Raw genomic sequence first — 18,888 nt, 5'->3', positions numbered from 1 at the left:
CTCACTTTGGGTCTGAGCCAGTTCCCAGTGAAGTCCATGAGAATCTTTCCATTGACTTTAGTGGGAGTATACCTCAAAAACAAACTCCAGAGCAAGAGCTCAGTCCTGTTTCCACTGAATCTGAGAGCGAAACACATTCACTTTCAATGGAAGCAGGATTAGGCCCAAAAGAATAGGATTTTTATTTTTAAGGCCTTTTTTATTTGTTTACTTTGCCTTTTTAGTTTAATTTGCAATGATCTTCTTCATTTTTTTAGGGCAGCAGCTGAATGGGCCACATTTAGAAAAATATATATATATATATTTTAAAAAAACAGGAACTGTTGGATTACACCTTTGACATATCAGCAAATATCAATCAAGCTGAAGACTTCAGACTTATTCTCTCTTTGATTGTTTAGACTGTAACATTTCTTCAAGAAAAGTATCACGTCTGCTGACTTCGAAGGACACGGGCTGGAAACAAACAAAAATTAATAAATAAATCAGAACAGGAACAAGATCAACCAGGATTTCTGAAGAGACATTGATATCACCACAGCGGCTTTTCTCCAAACAGGAAATGCAAACCTGGATACGGACAAAGGAGTGCCTGTTTGCCACCAAGGATGCGGCTACCATGTTGACCCCATGGTAACGGTCACTGAGCATCTTTATCTGTCATTCCTTAGCTATATAGGGACCAAAGGACAAAACTTTTTATCGCAGACTTGTAGCTGTATGTAAAATATGGAAGTTCTTTGCTTTTCTCTGAGCTGTTCCTAAAACAGTTTTTGAGAGCAATTATATGAAATATGTAAAAATTAAAAAAAAATGCTTAAATGCTTTTAAAATGGCAAGATAATAGTTCTTTGATACTTTGGGAGGTTCTTTGGTTATACATTAATTAGAGTCTATGAAACTTTCATATGGTTTTCTGTATAATACGTAAGAATCGCACTGCTCAAAGCAGGTAAGATGATGTCTGTGAAAAGCAAAAAAAAAAAAAAGTAAAGTAAATAAATAAAAAGGCATAGCAAAGAGAAAAGAAAGATGGTTGATAGTGAAAAACAAAAAAGGTTTGTAAATGCTTCTAACTCTCCCCATTTAAAATCCTAATAGTTGTACAGAATTTAAAAAAGAAAAAAACTTTAAAATACCTATATCATAGAAAAAAAATTAGACAACAAAAAGCAAAAAAAAAAAAAACTACATAGAAGTTAGCGTTAATGCTAAAAACAAAGATGTTGTAGAATTGTAATTTTTGTAGAGTTTAGACTGAGCATAAATTCCTACTCTCTGCCAACTGCTGTTGGATGCTGTTATTTATCGAGGAGAAAAAGAAGAGAAATGGCTATTTTGGCAGCTTTTTTAACTGCAAGCATTCCAGCTATTAACAAAAATAAACAAACAAAACTCGATTGTTGTAGACAACGCAAATGGGAAACAAAACAGCTGTCTTTTTATCAGATGCCGTTCTAACTTGAACAACAAAACCCAGCTACACGCTTCATGTCTTCATGATCTGCTGTCCGCAAATTCCCATCATCCTCTGCTTCAGTAGCTTCCATATTTGCTCTAGAAACCTTCAGGGCAAGGGGTTAGCCTAGAACCTTAATCTTAAAAAAGAAAAAATAATATAAAAAAATAAAAATAAAAAAATAACATAAAAAAACAAACAATCTCTTTGAAGAATTTCTGAAACTGTTTACAAGGAATTTTGAAAAACAGGGGGATGTTTAAAAAAAAAGAGATGCTGGCTCTGTTTTTCTGTAAATAAATTTGCATATTTTGTAGGACTTTTAATTGTAATGATAGAGAAAAAAACAAGGAAAACTATTTAATGAAAGCACGATATTTATCTTTGGTAAATGACTTTAGAGCAGTTAAAAAATAAGACATTGCTTTGAAAAACTGAATCAGAAAAACAATGAATTATTTAAAAACACATATATTTTAAAGTATATCATATTTATTATAATTTATTTCCACTGTATTCAGACTTGATTTGCATCATTCTCATTCGTTTTAGTTGAACTAAGAAGAGTGTGATGATTATTTCTGATTCTTCATTTAAATCTTAGTTTGTTTTAATTGATTTGGGGTTGGTTTTTGTTTGCTTTTTAAATAATGTGATTGTTATCTTGGCCTTTTTTTAACACCTTATTGGGTCGGATCTTACTGCCCTTACTCTGGCAAAACTCCCTTTGGGTGACAGCGGGTGTTTCATCTGAGTAAGGACAGCAGAAACGAGCCCACAGCCAGGAGGTACAGATGTGTAATGCAGCTGCAGTTCCATACAACTGCTCTTTCACTCTCAATTCCCTAAAACTCCTTGTAATCTTCTGTAATTATTGAATGACGCTTTCCAGCTTAGCCCTAAATAAAGCACAGTTTAAAAAAAAAAGCCATGTTCTTTACTTCTTGATGGCTTTCCTCAATGTGTTTGCTCTGAGAACAAAATGAATCTATTTCGACTTTTTCATTAATATACATTGTTTGAGAATCAGAACAAATCCCTTTGTTATATAAAACATATCTCGTTGAATTGAATTAATGACATGGTTTCATTTAATGTCTGCTTGATATTCCACTGTGGTTTACCCTAAACCTGGTAGGTTAGAACATCAAATAATGGTACATACAAATTAGAGTCATCGCAGTTCCTATTTGAAGCCTGTTGTTTGATTCACACTTATGTTTTTTTCATGCTGATGAGTGCAGGGGCTAAAGCTCAGGACTTTGCTCCTTTTGCTGCCTTGGGATAACTGTGTGAAACTTACCAGGCTCTGGGAGTGAGGCTCAGGTTTTCCTCAGAGCAGCCCTCACGTCTCTGCTTTTGGATGATTTTTAATGCTAGCTGCAGACAAGCTGGCCTGAGCGCACGGCGGAGACTCGGGAAATCTGCATTCTTTTCCTGGCTCTCCCAGCGGCCTGTGGACTTGGGCAAGTTTCACCCTTTATAAATGGGACTCATGGTGCTTACTGCTCAATGGAGGCAATGAGAATGTGTAAGTGGAAAGGGTTGGTTTTTTGCCACTAATAGCTATTGATGGGTCCAGTTATTTACAGGAAAGAAACAAATGAAACTGGAGGGAGATGAGAGAGATATTCAGGGATGTGGAAAGGATTCGTTGTTTTCTTCTCGGATGAAGATGAACGCACAGCGCATTCGAACACACACAAGCTCCATCTCTGCCTCCTGGTGCAGAGGACATGCTACGGGAGACTGGGTAGGGGTAATAAGCTATGAAGCCTTTCACCACCCTGATCACTGGCGCAAAACCGATTCAGGTGGGAAGTACGTGGGTGGGACTCAGTCTCTAGTGAGACAGCGGCTGCATTATAGAGCGCATCAGAGCAACCGGCAGGCTTGACAGAGAGAGAGAGAGAGAGAGAGAGAGTCGATCCCAACCTGGCCTGGATGGTGCTGCACAGAGTGCTGGTATGGCTTGGCCTCCTCTCAGGGGCTGCACAGAATGGGGGTATAAGTCCTTATGTGATGCCCCCCCCAGAGCCAAGGCTCAGCAGCTGAGGCTGTAACAATTCATATCCTCTGTGGCTCGGCTCGGAGGGGGACCTGCAAGACACACTCACCAGGAGAGGACACTTGCTTGTGAGTGGCCCTAGGACAGGACACTCAAGGAAGGGCCCCTTGGCAATCCGCTTCTTCCCCCTCTTCTTGCTTAAAGTCCTGCACCTGGTTGTCTTCACTGCTGCACAGCTGTGAGGATGCAGATGGTAAATGGAAGCAGGTTCCTATCCATAATCAGCAGCTGATCGCCTCGCCTTCAGACAGCGACCAGGCTGAGAATGAAAGGGGGGAATCACACAGACTCTGAAAAATGCCATTAACAAATGTGGGGAAACTTTAGTTCAGCAGGTGAGACCTGGAACAACAAAGGAGGCGCTGCAGATCATTGCCTCTCTTCCATCCCTTTTTCCCTGGTGATCTTTCCAGCGCTGTGGATCGCCTCTGCCCCCAACCCTGCCTCTCTGACTTCCCAGTCTCCTACTCCCACTTACCTGCAGATCCCCCATCTCATGTCACTTGGACCCCCTTTGGGGGCTGCATGTTATGTAATGTAATTAAAAGAGAATAACAGCTCAATCCAGGTCAGTCAGTCTCTTTATCCCAAGAGCGTCTAACCCAGGGGTGGGCAAACTACTGCCTACAGGCTGGATCTGGCCCACCAGCCATTTTAATCTGGCCCTCAAGCTTCCGCTGGGAAGCGGGGTCTGGGGCTTGCTCCACTCCAGCACTCCAGCCAGGGAGCAGGGTTGGGGGCCACTCCATGCAGCTCCCAAAAGCAGCAGCATGGCCCCACTCCGGCTCCTATGCTAAGGGGCCATTCAGGGGGTTCCACTCTGCATGCTACCCCCGCCCCAAGTGCCACTCCCACAGCTCCCGTTGGCCAGGAATTGCAGCCAATGGGAGTTGCAGGGGCGGTACTTGTGGACAGGGTAGCGCACAGAGCCACCTGGCCGCACCGCCGCATAGGAGCTGGAGAAGGGACATGCCACTGCTTCCGGGAGCCACTTGAGGTAAGCACCACCCAGAGCCTGCACCCCCAAGCCTCTTTCTGCACCCCAATGCCCTGCCCCAGCCCCGATCCCCCTCCCGCCCACCAAACTGCTCGATTCCAGTCCAGAGAACCCTCCTGCACCCCAAACACCTCATCCCCAGCCCCACCCCAGAGCCTGCACCCCCAGGCTGCACGCCTTCCTGCACCCGAACCCTCTGCCCCAGCCCTGATCCCCCTTCTGCCCTCTGAACTCCTCGGTCCCAGCACCCTCCTACACCCCAAACTCCGCATCCCCAGCCCCACCCCGAGCCCACACCCTCAGCCAGAACCCTCACCCCACCGCACCCCACTCCCCTGCCCCAGCCCGGAGCCCCTTCCCACACCCTGAACTCTTCAGCCCCAGCCTCACCCCCACCCCAGAGGCCGCACCCCCAACCAGAGCCTTCACCCCCTCCCACACACCAACCCCAATTTTGTGAGCATTCATGACTCGCCATACAATTTCTACTCCCAGATGTGGCCCTTGGGCCAAAAAAGTTTGCCTGCCCCAGGTCTAATCCACAACAAGAATTGGCCTTTGGGACAAAGTGGGTAAATTAATTGTCATTTGGGCATGAAACCTACATCTGATTCCTGTGTCCTGTCTGAAGCATACCGCAAAGAGCAGGGGGAAGATTGATCACTGCTAGAGATGGAGAAGTTGGGCTATGGACAAAAGCCATAAAACAATACCGTTACCACCCACTTTGATGTCCCAGACAAACTCTGAAAGATACTTGACAGAGATGTAGCGGAGACAAAGACTATGTTAATGGAATCATGTCGAGAACTGTCACGAAGGATGGGCTTCTTTGGGGAGAGACACAGAGGTGGGTATCGAGGGCAGCCGCAAGAGAGGCTGTTAACTCTGACCAGGGGAGACCTTTACATTTTTACAGGTGAGTTGGTTCCGTTCTTGTCCTGCAATTGGAGAACACGGCCCATCTAAGATAGCGAGGAGGGAAGCCCCAACATAGATACATGTTTCTTTGCTGAATCACTTTTGTCTTCTCTATGCTTTCTAAATCTCCTAAATAAAACTTGTCAAACTATAGCTGCTCGTTGCTTGGAGAATTGCCACAGTCACCCGTCTCCAGGAAGAGGTTACCTTGCAGGCATCATCAGAAAGGGCCCTGTAAGTGAAAAGGAGTCTGTGCACTTAAGGCAGCATAATCTGGTCTCGGTCTAAGAGCAGGAGAATCGCAGGAGTCCACTGCAGTGAATGGTGAGTGGCAAAAGGTCCCTGCACCTGCATGGATCTGAGAGACCAAAAGAGAAGACAGAGGCACAGCTTGACTGTCAGGGTGTCACACACTTCAAACATTCACATTAATAAAGCAACAGAGAGCATACAACTAGCCTAGAGGGTCCACACTTGTCTTCTACGGCTGGCCACATGGTGCTAGCTCCTTCTCCTTAGTTGCAGCTGTTAAATCGCATTGAAAGAAGCTAAGAATGCCCTAAATGCGTTACGACTGTTACTTGTCCAAGTAAGCAATTGCTAGAGTTGCTATCTGCTCGCAAATGAAAGGGGAAGGGATCCAGGCTAGGGAGGTGTCCATGAGACGATCTGGCTCTTAAGATGTGGTCCGTGCTATGAACAAGCCTAAGCTCTGGTACCTCACACTGTGAGACTGCATCATCTCGCTGGAGCTCTGTAGGCAGGCAGAATGTAATTCCCCCCAGGCTGGAGTTTGGTAAGGATGGCAAAAATTCCCACAGGACGTTTAATGACCACGGCAACTCCTGACAGCACACGGTGGCTACATACTGGGTCAGAGGGAAGAATGGCACTTACTCATCCATCATCTCTAACATCACTGCCTCTCCCACCTGACTCCCATCACAAGTCTCCCAACCCTGCTCAGCACAAGGTATGACAAGATCACACACTGAGGTGCTATTGTGCCAGTAGCTTTGGCATAGCATTGCTTTTCAGGCCACCCTGGCTAACAGCCACTCCAAATCCACGTTACCCTTTTCATAGCGTCTTCCTATTATTGGCCATCCTTAAGCATCTGCAAACCAGAAAACAAATTCAGCTGACAGGGACCAAAACAAGAAAGCATGAGCGTAAAGTAGATGACAACACTCCAGTGAATCACAGAACATGCTCCTGGGTTTGAAAGGATTGTCAGAAAGCACTTTGAATCTAGTTCCTCCTAATGGCTCTTAAAGGAAAGGTTATAACAAAGGGACACTACAGGGAGCCAATGAGCATGGTGGCATTGGTGTAGCATCTGATCATAAAGTGTTACAGTTAACAACAAGCTAGGGTGGGTTTTTTTCCAAATCAAGACCTTGGGAGCCAGCAACATCTCAGGAGTACAATTGTTACTGTGTCACCCCACTGACAATGTAGATGGTCGCTATGAGTCAAACTTAGCCCCAGTCTAACTCCATGTTGCGACCCTTGGGGTCTATTTTCCCATTGCTCTTGGCAGTCGGGACAGGAATGCCTCTATTGGCCAAAAAGTCAAAGAGAGCTCCTGGGTGCCGAGTAGAGCTCTGCAAATAATGGATTTGTCGGTGTACTGGATAGTCCCAAAAATTGGTGGGGTGCACGGTGGGGAAGGGAATTGCTTCAAATCAAATCAACCCCTTTTTTTTTTAATTTTCATCAAAACAAATTATCTGGGGGTCAAACAAAATGTTTTGTTTCAATTTAGACCATTTTTAAAAGCTTGGGGTTTTTTTTTAAATAAAATTAAAGGAAATTTTGAAACAAAAAAGTCATTTTGAATGGAAAAATTGAAACATTTCATTCAGAAAATGTGAAAATGAAAAGCTTCAATTTTTTAAAATTTTTTATTTATTTATTTATTTATTTAAACAATTCAGCAAACAGACAAATTCACAAAAATGTTTTGGTGTTGCCAAACTTGCACTTTTCACTCCAAAATATTTCATATGAAGAATTTCCAGTGCTGCACGCTTCTGAAAATCAGGGTAAACATGAATTTAAGAGGCTAACTTTGGTAATTTTTTATTTTGTTTCACATTGATAGTGCTCAGCTTTAATCTACATCACCCAGAAGGTCCCCTTGTTCTGCATGCTTTCCTGTGAAAGCCAAGCTATGTGCAGGATTATAGTGTTCATGGAGAAAAAGTCAAAGACCCAGAGATGGTCAGGTTTTAGAATCACCAGTCCATACTGGATTGCATTTGAGGAATTGGTATTGGGACACAAAGCCTTTCCCCACTAGGTCACAGTTTTGCTTCTAACCCAAGTTGGTAGTGATGAAGTTGTCATCTGATTGCATTTAGGTAAACTGCTGTACATGAAATCGTTTGATGGTCTCAATATAGCTCCTCATGCAGAGGGATCCCTATAACAAATTGATGAGCCCACTTGGCCCCCTTGTTGATACTGTCAACAGAGACACAGGAATGAGTGAGACCTTGAGAGAGCTTCCCAGCTCCCAGAGATTATCCATCAGGGCTGGATTATATTGGTTTGGGAAAATAAGGCAACTTTACATGGCCCCTGCTGGGTCTATTCCCTGGCTATATAGAAGACCACAGAGTCGTTGAAACTAGACTGGAGGGCTCTCAATCTGGCCACTTTCACTAGTATGACACTGCACTCTAAAAAAGGAAATTATGGATCATGATCGATAAGGCAAAATTTGACTAAAAGACAGACAAGCAGTGGTTGGTATGTATCATGAGAATTCCTACTGACGAGAACATAAATGATTCCAAACAAGAACTTCAAGAACATTATGTGTGCAAGTGCATGACTAAATTGTACAGCGCGTCAGAGTGATTGATGTGCAGACCAAGTAAGTGTGAAGATGGAATGGATGGCTGTGTATGCAAAATCGGCAACCAAGCTCATAAATGACCTCAGTTGGCCGTTGCACAGTTACTCAATTTACATGGTAACTACAAGTGCAAATTAAGTGTGTGCCTGTACACCTAAAGTTTTTCAATAGCTGGCTCTTAGTAAGTATCTTTCTTAACAATTAAAGGTGGGATTTTTAAGAGAGCTCCGCATTGGTCTAACTCGGTACCCAAGTCGTCAATGGGAGTTTTACAATTGCCTTCAGTGGGCACCAGCGAAACTCTAACCCACAAACTCGGCACGCCCATAATTTCCTTCCTCCAGAAAGGTCCTTTAAATCCTGGAAACAGACGCCTCCGTGCATCAAGGAAGGCAGAAAACATGCCGATCCTTCACCGAAGAACACCATGCATGGTATGACAATCAGCAATGCTCTATCATTCTTCTGTGTGAAATTCCCTTCAACCTCCCACTTTATCAGACATATTGTTAGTTCCTCCTTCGGCAATAAGATCAGCTGAAGCCTCCACATTTTTCTTCCAACCGTTACATTATTTATGAGCCTAGAAAATAATCCCGCTTTGTCTTCTAACCCTAGTTTTGCATATATACATGTGGCTTTCCATGACGACCCCTGTGAATTCTTTAGCTCAAATATGCATTTGTTAGAAAAACATTTCAGGGAGGGTTTTTTTTTCTTTCCTCTTTATCTGTTCATTTAAATATGTTGTAAACTTGATTAATGTTGCCTCCTAATCTCTTTTTTCTAGAGAGAACACCTGGAGCTCCTTTAACCCACCTCAAATACAGGGAAAAAAATCCCCTACGTTTCAGTTTCATGCCTTCTTCTCTCTTACCCTTTCCCGCTCCTCATCTGTTGCTCTCTTTTCTAGAGAAAGGACACACATGTGCAGTATTCACGCTGAAGGGCCAGCCAAAGATGTGGACGCCTTCTATACCCCTTTGATTTTCTTATGCACCCCAGTAATCTACTTCCTTCCATCCTCTATATGATGGGAATAGTGGAGTAGATTTATGAGGGCAATTCTTCTGGTTCTTTTCACAATATGGTTTTTCAGTCTCCCACCCTTCTTCTCACCTACAGTCCTGCCAACACACATCATTTATTTAATAGCATTGAGTAGCCACATTAAATCCTCTTTCTTCCATGCCTTATTTTTGTCAAGCCATTTCTTTCCATACCTAGGGGAACTTGTGGAGGTAAATAAAGTCTGAGCCAATGTTCCTGGAATCTCCTCTCGTGCCTCCATCCAAATTCTTCCATGAGTCATCAATCATCTTTGAACTAGAAGATTCTTCTAGTTGTAATTACACTAATCTCTCCATAATTTCACTGCCATTAACTGCAATTGAGTTTCCTTCTCTGCAGATGCTGGAACTGGAGAGTTACCAAACCACATACCATCTTGAGAAAAGCATGTGTTTTAGTGCCGAGTTTCTGGATTCTGTCCCCACCTGTGCCTTGGGTCACTTCAACGTCCCCATCTATAAAATGAGAAAAATGCTGCTTACCTACCTCATGTGAGGTTTTGAGACTTAGGGGAGAGGTTTTTCTAAGGCTCAAAATGAAATTAGGTTCCCAACTCCCATCCCTTTGTGCCTTTCAAATCTTGCCCCGCATCGTTTTAAGAACCTTTAGTGAAAGATGCTAATGTATGTGCAAAATACATTATTGGTTGCTACATCAAACCTGTGGATGCCACTGCATTGCCCCCCATAGCTACACAGAGCTTCAAAGCGACAGCAAGCTTAGAACCCAGGTCTTCCTGCTCCAAAATCACAGGCCCCCTGTTACTGGACCTACAGGAGAAACAGCTGTTAGCAGCACAGGTACCACAATACACACAAGTGAGCAGTTCTGGGTCAATCCAACAGGGGGAAATTTTGCAGACGCATGCTAGCCGGTTCACTACATAGTGCCCTCATTCGGCAATTCTCACCCGCACGCATAGGCACCGACTCGGTGGGTGCTCCGGGGCTGGCACACCCATGGGGAAAAACTAGGGGATGCTCTGCACCCACTGGCAGCCGAGCTCCCCGCCCCACCCCACCTCCTCCTCTGCTTCCACCTCCTCGCCTGAACACGCCTTGTCCCCGCTCCTCAGCCTACCTCCCAGAGCTTGTCACCGCCAAACAGCTGTAGCAAGCTCCGGGAGGGAGAGGGGAGGAGCAGGAACATGGCGTGCTCAGGGGAGGAGGCGGGGCCGGGTTGGGGATTTGGGGAATGGGGGCGGGAGGGGGCGGAGAAGGGCTGGAGTTGGGGCTGGGCCATGGGCAGAGGGGAGTTGAGCACCCACCGGAGCCAGAAGAAGTCAGCGCCTATGCCTGCATGTGTCTGTGGTCAGACTGATGGCACATGGGGTCCCAGAACTAACGTTCACCATTAAGATAAGCAGGGGGACTCTAGGTTAACGGTCATAACACCCTGAATTTTAAGTGCTAATATGCATCAGAACCTCTGGCTGCAAGGCAACAAGCAACACTGTGGGGATCAACCTGCACGCTTGAGCACATCCTAGGCAAGCCTAAGAAATGGAAAACATGAGGGACGATCAGAGCCTTCCTGGATGAAAACAGACCTAAACACAAATCTGACCCACCTTCAAGAGATGACACATGACTTACTTCCCCAGGCAACTGCCTTCCCCCCAACTCCACTTGGGCTACATCTACACTGGGAGCGAATTCCCAGCTCGCGCACACGTGCTTGCACTCGCTTTTACCGAGCTAGTGCACTAAAAACAGTAGAGTAGCCACAGCAGCTTGGGCAGCAGTGAGCAGAGGCACGGGCTAGCCTCCCTGCGTGCAAGTCCAGCTGTTCCCCCCGCCCAGGTATGTAGATGGTATAATTAGCCCATGGCACGGCTCGCACCACTGCAGGTACTCTACTAATTTTAGCAGGCTAGCTCAATGGAAGCTAGCACAAATGTGTCTACGCAAGCTGGGAAATCACATCCTTCGCTCCAGGTATAGAGGTAGTCTTGGAGTCTGATCCTTCTGATTAGAAGCATGGGAAATGTTTCAGAGTAGCAGCCATGTTAGTCTGTATTCGCAAAAAGAAAAGGAGGACTTGGGGCACCTTAGAGACTAACCAATTTATTTGAGCATAAGCTTTCGTGAGCTACAGCTCACTTCACTTCACTTCACCCAAGCATGTGAAAATTTGGCAGTGGGGACAAATTGTCACTGAAAAGGTGGGGAATGGTTTCAGAAGGCGAGGGCTTTTCAGTGGGCTATCTTAAATTGCTGCATCCAGATGTGTTTTTAAAGTATGTCAAAGGCAACTCGAGTCCTTTTTAGCATTTTTGTGTATCTAGAAGTGAAGTAAAGTAAATGAACAATTAACATAAGTATGTGTGCCCAAGTACAATGGTGAGGAGCACTTCATCAATATGCGTAATAATAATCGATTAATAAAGAAGTCACTGGCACTATACGGTTGGAGGAGCCAGTGACTTCTCCCTTGGTAGTTTAGGTGGAAAAGCAATGTGTCAAAAGCACGAACCAGTGTGGATTGTGTGTCTGGGGGTTGGGGGGAGGCATAATTTAAAGGTAACCGAAATGACACCTGATGTTCTGAAAGAAATCCAGTAAAGGTAAAAAGTCTTAGCACTTTGCTTGCTGATTAAGAAAATATTTATGCCAATATTTATGCTGATGGCCAGTTCTCTTGCCAACTTCACTTCCTGAGACACTAACACTTCCCCTCTGCATGCTACTTGACTCAGCATAATGCTGACAGAGGTTGAATAAGATGGTGTCTGCACACTCCGTTACAAAGTACTGACACTTACTAAATTATGCTGTTAAAAACTGTAGTACAGCTATAAAATATATTGAAGGGCCATGGAAAGCTGCCAGCCCTTTTCTGAGAAAGAGAGCGCACTTTTTGGAACCTTGCCTGTGGCCCGTAATTTTCACTTCCTCCCGCTGTGGTGCGACGCAACCAGAAAGGACTTGTAAAGTCAAATTTAAAGAGTGGGGCTGAGGTTAAGTTGCTGGTTTCAGGCTGTGGATGGTAACATCTGGCCTACTTGAGCATCTCAGGAGGTGCTAAGACCCCACCACCCAACACACCATTATTATTATTATTTATTGGAGCTCATCGAGAAACTGGAATTTCTGGCTCCTGGGAAATTCCAATATTACCATTTGTTTTTATCCAAAATTAGGACAAAAACTTTTCATGGGACAAAAAGTTCCAAAAAAGTTCAATTAGGAAATGTCAAAACTTTTCATGCACCGCTGTGCCTCAGCCAGAGGGAAGACTGCAGTGCATCATGGTTGATGTCATCCAGCCAAGGAGCCTGGTGCATAAGGGAGAATGGAGGCATGAGATACCCAAACTACAACTCCCAGGAGGCCCTGCGGCAGCTCAGATGGAGTCAAATCGAAGTCAAAAGAACTAAAACAAAATGTTTCGATTCAGGGCAACCTGACCCAAGATGAAATATTTTTATTTCAATTTGCCCAATGAAAAATCAAATTTTTGGGAAAAGTCAACATTTTTCCTCTGGAAAACATTTAGACAGAAAATTCCCAACCAGCTCTGCTATTTCTTACTTGTGTCGCAGAAACATCTAGAAGTCCCAGATCATGGATCAGGACTCTATTGTGCCAGGCGCTGTACAAAGATAAAACAAAAAGATTGTCCCTGCTCCAGTGACCTCACAATCTACGCATGAGACAAGAGACAACAGGTGGCTACAGACAGGAGTAGTAGAAGGAAACAACACAACAGTATCAGTCAACACAATAGTCAGTGGTCTCAGCATACCAGCAGCCTAACCAGGGTCAGGTTTCAAGAGGGGAATATGAAGCTCCCAGCGGAGCGGGGATAAGCGAAGTGAATGGACATCATGGGGATGAAGTGGTGTGGGGATCTTGAAACAGCTAACGCTATTCACGCCCTTGTGCATCACACAGCATTTTGCCAACATGCCTCAACAAGCAGACAGTCTAAGCACAAGACCAGACCTGAGACTATAGCTCAGGGAAGGGATAGTAAGAGGAGATGAAGGGTTTGGTGAACAAGGAACAAAGGAGAGAGGGTTTAAGGGGGGCAGTGTGGGAGAGGAAATGGGATAGTCCCAGTGCAGAAGGCAGCATGAGGATGCGAGGCAGGAACTCCAGAGGACTGGGAGGAGGAACTGAAGGCAAAGATATGGGCAGTGGTGATGTCACATTTGAATTTGAAGCTGAGGATAAGGCACTTGAATGTCACGTGAGCCAAGACAGACAGGGATTGGTGGAGGGCCTGTGGGGGTGACCTGCTGAGAATGACCCAGGAGAGGCTGAGTATTCTGGCTAGGCTGGCAGAGGGAAAAGTAAGATGAGGAGGAGGGCAGAAAGGCCACAGGCACAGTAATCAAGGCACTAGATGGCCCAGTCGTGGAGTTTTACCAGCAGGAGTAGCAGGGGAAGGGCGGGCACAGAGCTGAGCTGTTTGCAGACAGCAGCCTGCTACCTGCCCAGCCCCCTACTGCGCCAAGAGGCTGCTTCCTCCCTCCCTGGGTCTCACTTCTGCTCAGCAACTGATCAGCAGGTGCAGGGAAAGTGGGGGGGAGAATGCTGAGGTGCACCAACCAACCTCAGCCCCGCCTCTGCTACCCACACCGCCGCATGCCTCCCGCCCCGCCCGAAGAACTCCAGTGAGAGGGGAGTAGGTTTCCTTTGAGTGGCTGCTGCACATTCCCACTCCTCCCTCTAGGTGGTCAGGCAAGGAGGCCTAGTTTAATAGAGATTGCCAAGCTGCGTCACCAAATTGTGCATCTGGTCTGCATGCCACATCGAATCATAACCCCCCAACGCTTGTCTAGAGCCGGTCAGCTGTAGCCCTCAAAGCCCTTTGCAAAGGAGAGCAGTGTCATTTTACAGATAGGGAAACTGAGGCACAGAAAGGCGCTGCAACTTGCTCAAGGTCACAAAGCAGCAGAGCCGGGAAGTGAACCCTAGTTTCCTGAGTCCCACTCCTGTGCCTTGTCCACCAGGCTACTCTGCCCCCCGAAGGAACGCTTGTTTTGTGAAACTATGACACTGGCTCCAAGTGGCAACGCCACAACACTCTATGAGGGGAGGCAAGTATCATGCCCCTCATTTTACAGATGGGTATATTACAGTGACCCACCCCAGAGACAGGGCCAGGGCCAGAACCCAGACACTAGATACTAAAACATGCCCTCTTCTCCAGATGGCCTCAGCAGCACCATCAGCATGGCCCAAAAAGGGGAAAGTCCACGGGCCACTGGTCGAACATGATCTCCTTATGCCACTGGGAGCAGGGCTGGAAATGTTTCCCTTTGACACTCGCCTCTGGCTCTGTTTGGGATAGTACATCAGGGGTGGGGAGGTGACTCATTTGGGTTCAAATATGGATTTACTCCCACATATTCAGGATAGGCCCACTGCTCTCCTGGCTGGTCGGAGTCTCCCCTGGCACTGTGGTTACGGCTCTGAACTGGGCATCAGGAATCTTCGGGCTTAATTCCCAGCTGCACAAAGGACTTCACGTGGGAGTTTGGGCAAGTCACTCAAGTCTCTCACACCCCCAGCTCCCCACCTGGAAAAGAGGGAGAATAATGCCCCCTTCCCCCCACACTTTATCTGTCTGTAAAGAAAATTTTAAATCTTTGAGGCAGGGGCTGTATCTCATTATAGGCTGGTCTTCACAAGGCACTTACATCGGCATAGCTACGTCTCTCGGGGGGGCGGGGGATCCACTCCCCCAAGAGGTGTACTTATACTGACGTAACTCCTGGTGTAGACGAGATGAATTCTTCTGCTGACCTAGCTACTCCTCTCAAGGCAGTGGAGTACCTATGCCAATGGGAAAACCCTGCTTGTTGGCGCAGCTGGTGTCTTCACCAAAGCTGCCACACATTCCCCAGCAGGGACAGAAGTTTAATGACAACAAGCCAGAAAACCAGCAGCCCAGTTCTACCCTCACTGACGCATGGGTGATGCCCGCTGAGGCCAATGGAGATGGGTGCTGGGCAGAAGAATGGTGTTGCACAATGGACCATTCTTTCAGCTCCCCCATGGTTACATCCTGCACAGTGCAGGAGGCAGCATGGAGGAGCAGAAAGAAGGAGGCAGCCTGAGCCATATCAATATGAGAGGAAACATAGCGTGATTTTTATTCTTTAAGAGCAATGGCCTTCCTCCTTGCAAGCTCAGTCTCCAATCTCTTTCCCTCCCCTGCCCATGAATCTCCCTGAGCCAGAGCTCCCTGCAAACTGGATTTTTTTGTATCGTACATCTCTGCACCTCACGCTCCCCAACTCCAATGATTTCCTTTCATAATGAATCTTTTCGGCTCACCCTTCCCAGCTTCCAAAAATATATAACTATATTTTCTATTTGTCATCATGAGCGCCCAACAAAAATCATTTTCTTAACATAAATCCTTTCATCTCAGGGTTCCCAACAGATGTTTGTCTGTTTTCTCCCACATAACATGCTCCTGTCTTTAGTGCTCCAGTCTGTCCCCCAGCCACTGCTTTGTTTCCCTCCCCATTCGCACACACTCCTGGCTCCCATGGCGCCTTAACAAAGTCACATAAGTAGAATAAAACATTTTGCAGCAACCGAGAAAAAACACATTCTTTGTCCTTTCCAGGGCGGGGGTCAGGGAGGGGGGTTGGTCCGCAAAGAAGCTACAGGTTTTATTCTTTCTTCTGTTTTCTCCCATTCTTTTTCAAAGCAGGTATTATGTGACCGCAACCAGGATCAGGGCCCCTTTGTGCTCATAGGGAACATCTACACTGCACTCGGGTGTGCGATTGCAGCTTTGGAAAGCCCGCCCATGCTGGCTTTAATTTAGCTCGTGGGGCGAAAATGCAGCAGCAGGCAAGCACCTCGACGTGTGCTGGAAACACAAGTGCAAACCTGGGGTCCAGGTGGGCTTGTATTGCCCAGACTGAAGCCTCCGCTGCCACATCTGTGCTGCTATTTTAAACCACACTAGCTAGATTAAACCTAATGCCTGTACACAGAGCTGCAGACACACCTCTGGCTGCCGTTTAGACATACCCACTCTGAAAGTCAGTCCTTGCTTACAGTCTAACGGAGCAAGACAAAAGGTGGAAGAAAGGACTGCTCATCGTCCTCATTTTATGGCTGAGGAACTGAGGCACGGAGAAATAAGTGACTTTCCCAAGGTCATGCAGGGAGCCCATGGCATAGTCAGGAAGTGAACCCTACACTCCTAGGCCCGAGTCCAGTTTACTCTGCCGTTAGATGTAGGCTCAAGATGAAAAGTTGACATCTGGAGCTGAACTTCCCCAGAGTTGAGAGGCTCAGAACCAAGCATCAACATATTGCTCTCCGTATTGCAGCAGGGTCTGTCATTCAAAGGGCTCCCCAATCACAGCAGAAGAGACCGTCTCTGCCCCCAATAGCTGACACTCTAAAGAAACAACAACAAAACCGACACCAGGCAGTGGAAATGGAGACAGCATAGAAACGAGGAGGAAGGATGGTCTCACAAATGAGGCACTGCCCTGGAACTGAGTAGAATTGTTCTAGGTTGGAGCTGAGGCTGATCAAATTACAGACTTCAATTGCTGGTCACGGTAAAACTGATTTACTTGTAAAACTGATGCTTCAAACTTAGGCCTGTCCTACACTTAAAACTTAGAGTGACCTAGCTACGTTGTTCAGGGCAATCCTGCTGTAGAGGCAGCTAGGCCAAAGGAAAAATTCCTCTATCAACCTAGCTACCGTCTCTCAGAGAAGTGGTTTACCTACACCTACAGAAAAACCCCTTCTGTTACCTCAGGAAGCGTTTACATTATCCCGTTGTAGTATATAGACCTTGCCTGAGCCTTTCTGGTAGCGCTCAGTGAGATTAAAAACCACACTAAGCATGAAGACGATACGTTCTGTGCTTAACTGGCGATTTGCTAGCCCAGTGTTTCTCCACCTTTTTGATACCAGGGACCACCTTGCTGCCTTCCCAAACTTTGTCAGGGAGATCTCAGGACCGGCACTGGTCTGCAGACCAGTTATTGAGCATCACTGTGCTAGACTGTATAAAACTTCCAGTTATTAAATATATCAGGCATCAAGCACAAGATTTAAGGTCCAAAGCTCATTATAGTTACATATTCCACTCTGAGCTGAGAACAAGCATGTAAAATTTTAGCCCAATTTGTTGGCCAAAGTTATGAGGACTTGAAAAAGGGAAAGTGCAATTCAACCTTAATCATAGCATGTGACTCTATGAACATTATAACTCATCAGTTTAAGTATTCTATTTTATAGCCTGGATTTCTTATGAAGGTCATCAGGTCACTGGAGTTCTCCTGACAATGGTAGCCATATAACAAATGGTAAAGGAGTTTATTGTATATTAAGAATGTAACAACAGACACACAAGGAGGAACCCTTATAGCAAAAAGAGAGCTCCAGATTTAGGACTACCGGGTGTTTGAGATTTGAAAGAACTAAACGCTAAAAGATGCAGACAGCAGCTTTTCAGGGTCCTTAACCTTGATGAATAAATGAATAAAATCCCTTTAAAAATTGCAGTGTTTCTTTCAAGTGGTTTCCAGCATGTTAATGATCAAGAGAAGCAGAGAAAATTACTGAGAAAAGAGATGACTTTCCTCAGTATCGCTCTCACCACGGAGTCTGCCAGACAGACCTGAGCTGTAAGCACGTAAAATGCAAGGCAACGTATGCTGGAGTAAGGGGAGATCAGGGGCTTTTTAGTGATCCACGTAGATTTTGAATACAGGTAAACTGACAGCACAACTCTGGAACATTACCAAATTAGAGCTTTGGCTACAGATCTGGAGCCTTCTAATGCCCTGTATCTAGGTACTTATACAGGGCTCATCACCACAGGATCCTGGTTACCTCACAACCACGGATGGAATGATCCCTGTGAGGCAGGGGGTGTTATCCCCATTTCACAGATGCGGAACTGAGACCCCGAGTGATTTGGGGTAACATGTTCAAAAGTGTCTAAGTGATTTAGGAGCCTAGGTTTTAGTAACTTTCAGTAAGACTTAGATCTTCTCTACACTACACAGTTTTGTCAACAAAAGTTAGCGTTTGTCAACAAAACAGTGGATATGTACCTGCTGAAACACTCCTCCTGCCGATGTAATTCCATTGCTATGCTGACAAAATAAAACCACCTCGATGAGAGACATACAGCTTTTTGTGACATAGTTAGAGCAACACAGCATCAGTGTAGACACTGTGATTGCTTCTGTTGCCCTAATTGTCCTCCAGGAGGTGTCCCACAATGCCCATCATGACCGCTGTGGTCAGCAATTTGAACTCCACTGTCCTGCAGGTACATAGGTATGCACTGTGGTTAGATGTTGATAGATGTTTGGCTGCGTGTGTTCCCTTTGTATGCCGGCCCAGCCCTGCGCAGACAGCTGGCATGGCAGGCCTCGAGAGAACAGCCCAATGACCACAAGATTCATTAAGGGATGAAGGCATCCAGCCAAGTTTATTGTCAACAAAGCACGGTATTAGTATCCCGCAGACTCTATCGGACCACTAATATATGTGTGCCCG

General features: G+C 45.8%; 1 protein-coding gene across 11 annotated transcripts in view; it reads left to right on the top strand.

Annotated features, from left to right (window-relative positions):
- Positions 1-2,386, top strand: part of CELF4 (CUGBP Elav-like family member 4) — an 888,518-nt gene extending 886,132 nt beyond the window's left edge. For 9 of the 11 annotated variants that reach the window (XR_007356644.2, XM_048849886.2, XM_048849889.2 and 6 more), the window contains one exon: positions 402-2,386. The gene's annotated coding sequence lies outside the window, so the exon portion shown is untranslated. Of the gene's footprint in view, positions 1-257 lie in introns of all 11 variants that reach the window. The other 2 variants (XR_007356643.2, XM_048849887.2) reach the window with 1 other exon arrangement.
- Positions 2,387-18,888: the final 16,502 nt, after the last annotated feature.

The sequence above is a fragment of the Caretta caretta genome, chromosome 5 (genome assembly GCF_965140235.1).
Source record: "Caretta caretta isolate rCarCar2 chromosome 5, rCarCar1.hap1, whole genome shotgun sequence".
NCBI classification, from domain to species: Eukaryota; Metazoa; Chordata; order Testudines; family Cheloniidae; genus Caretta; species Caretta caretta.
This window is presented reverse-complemented; position numbering and strand designations above follow the sequence as displayed.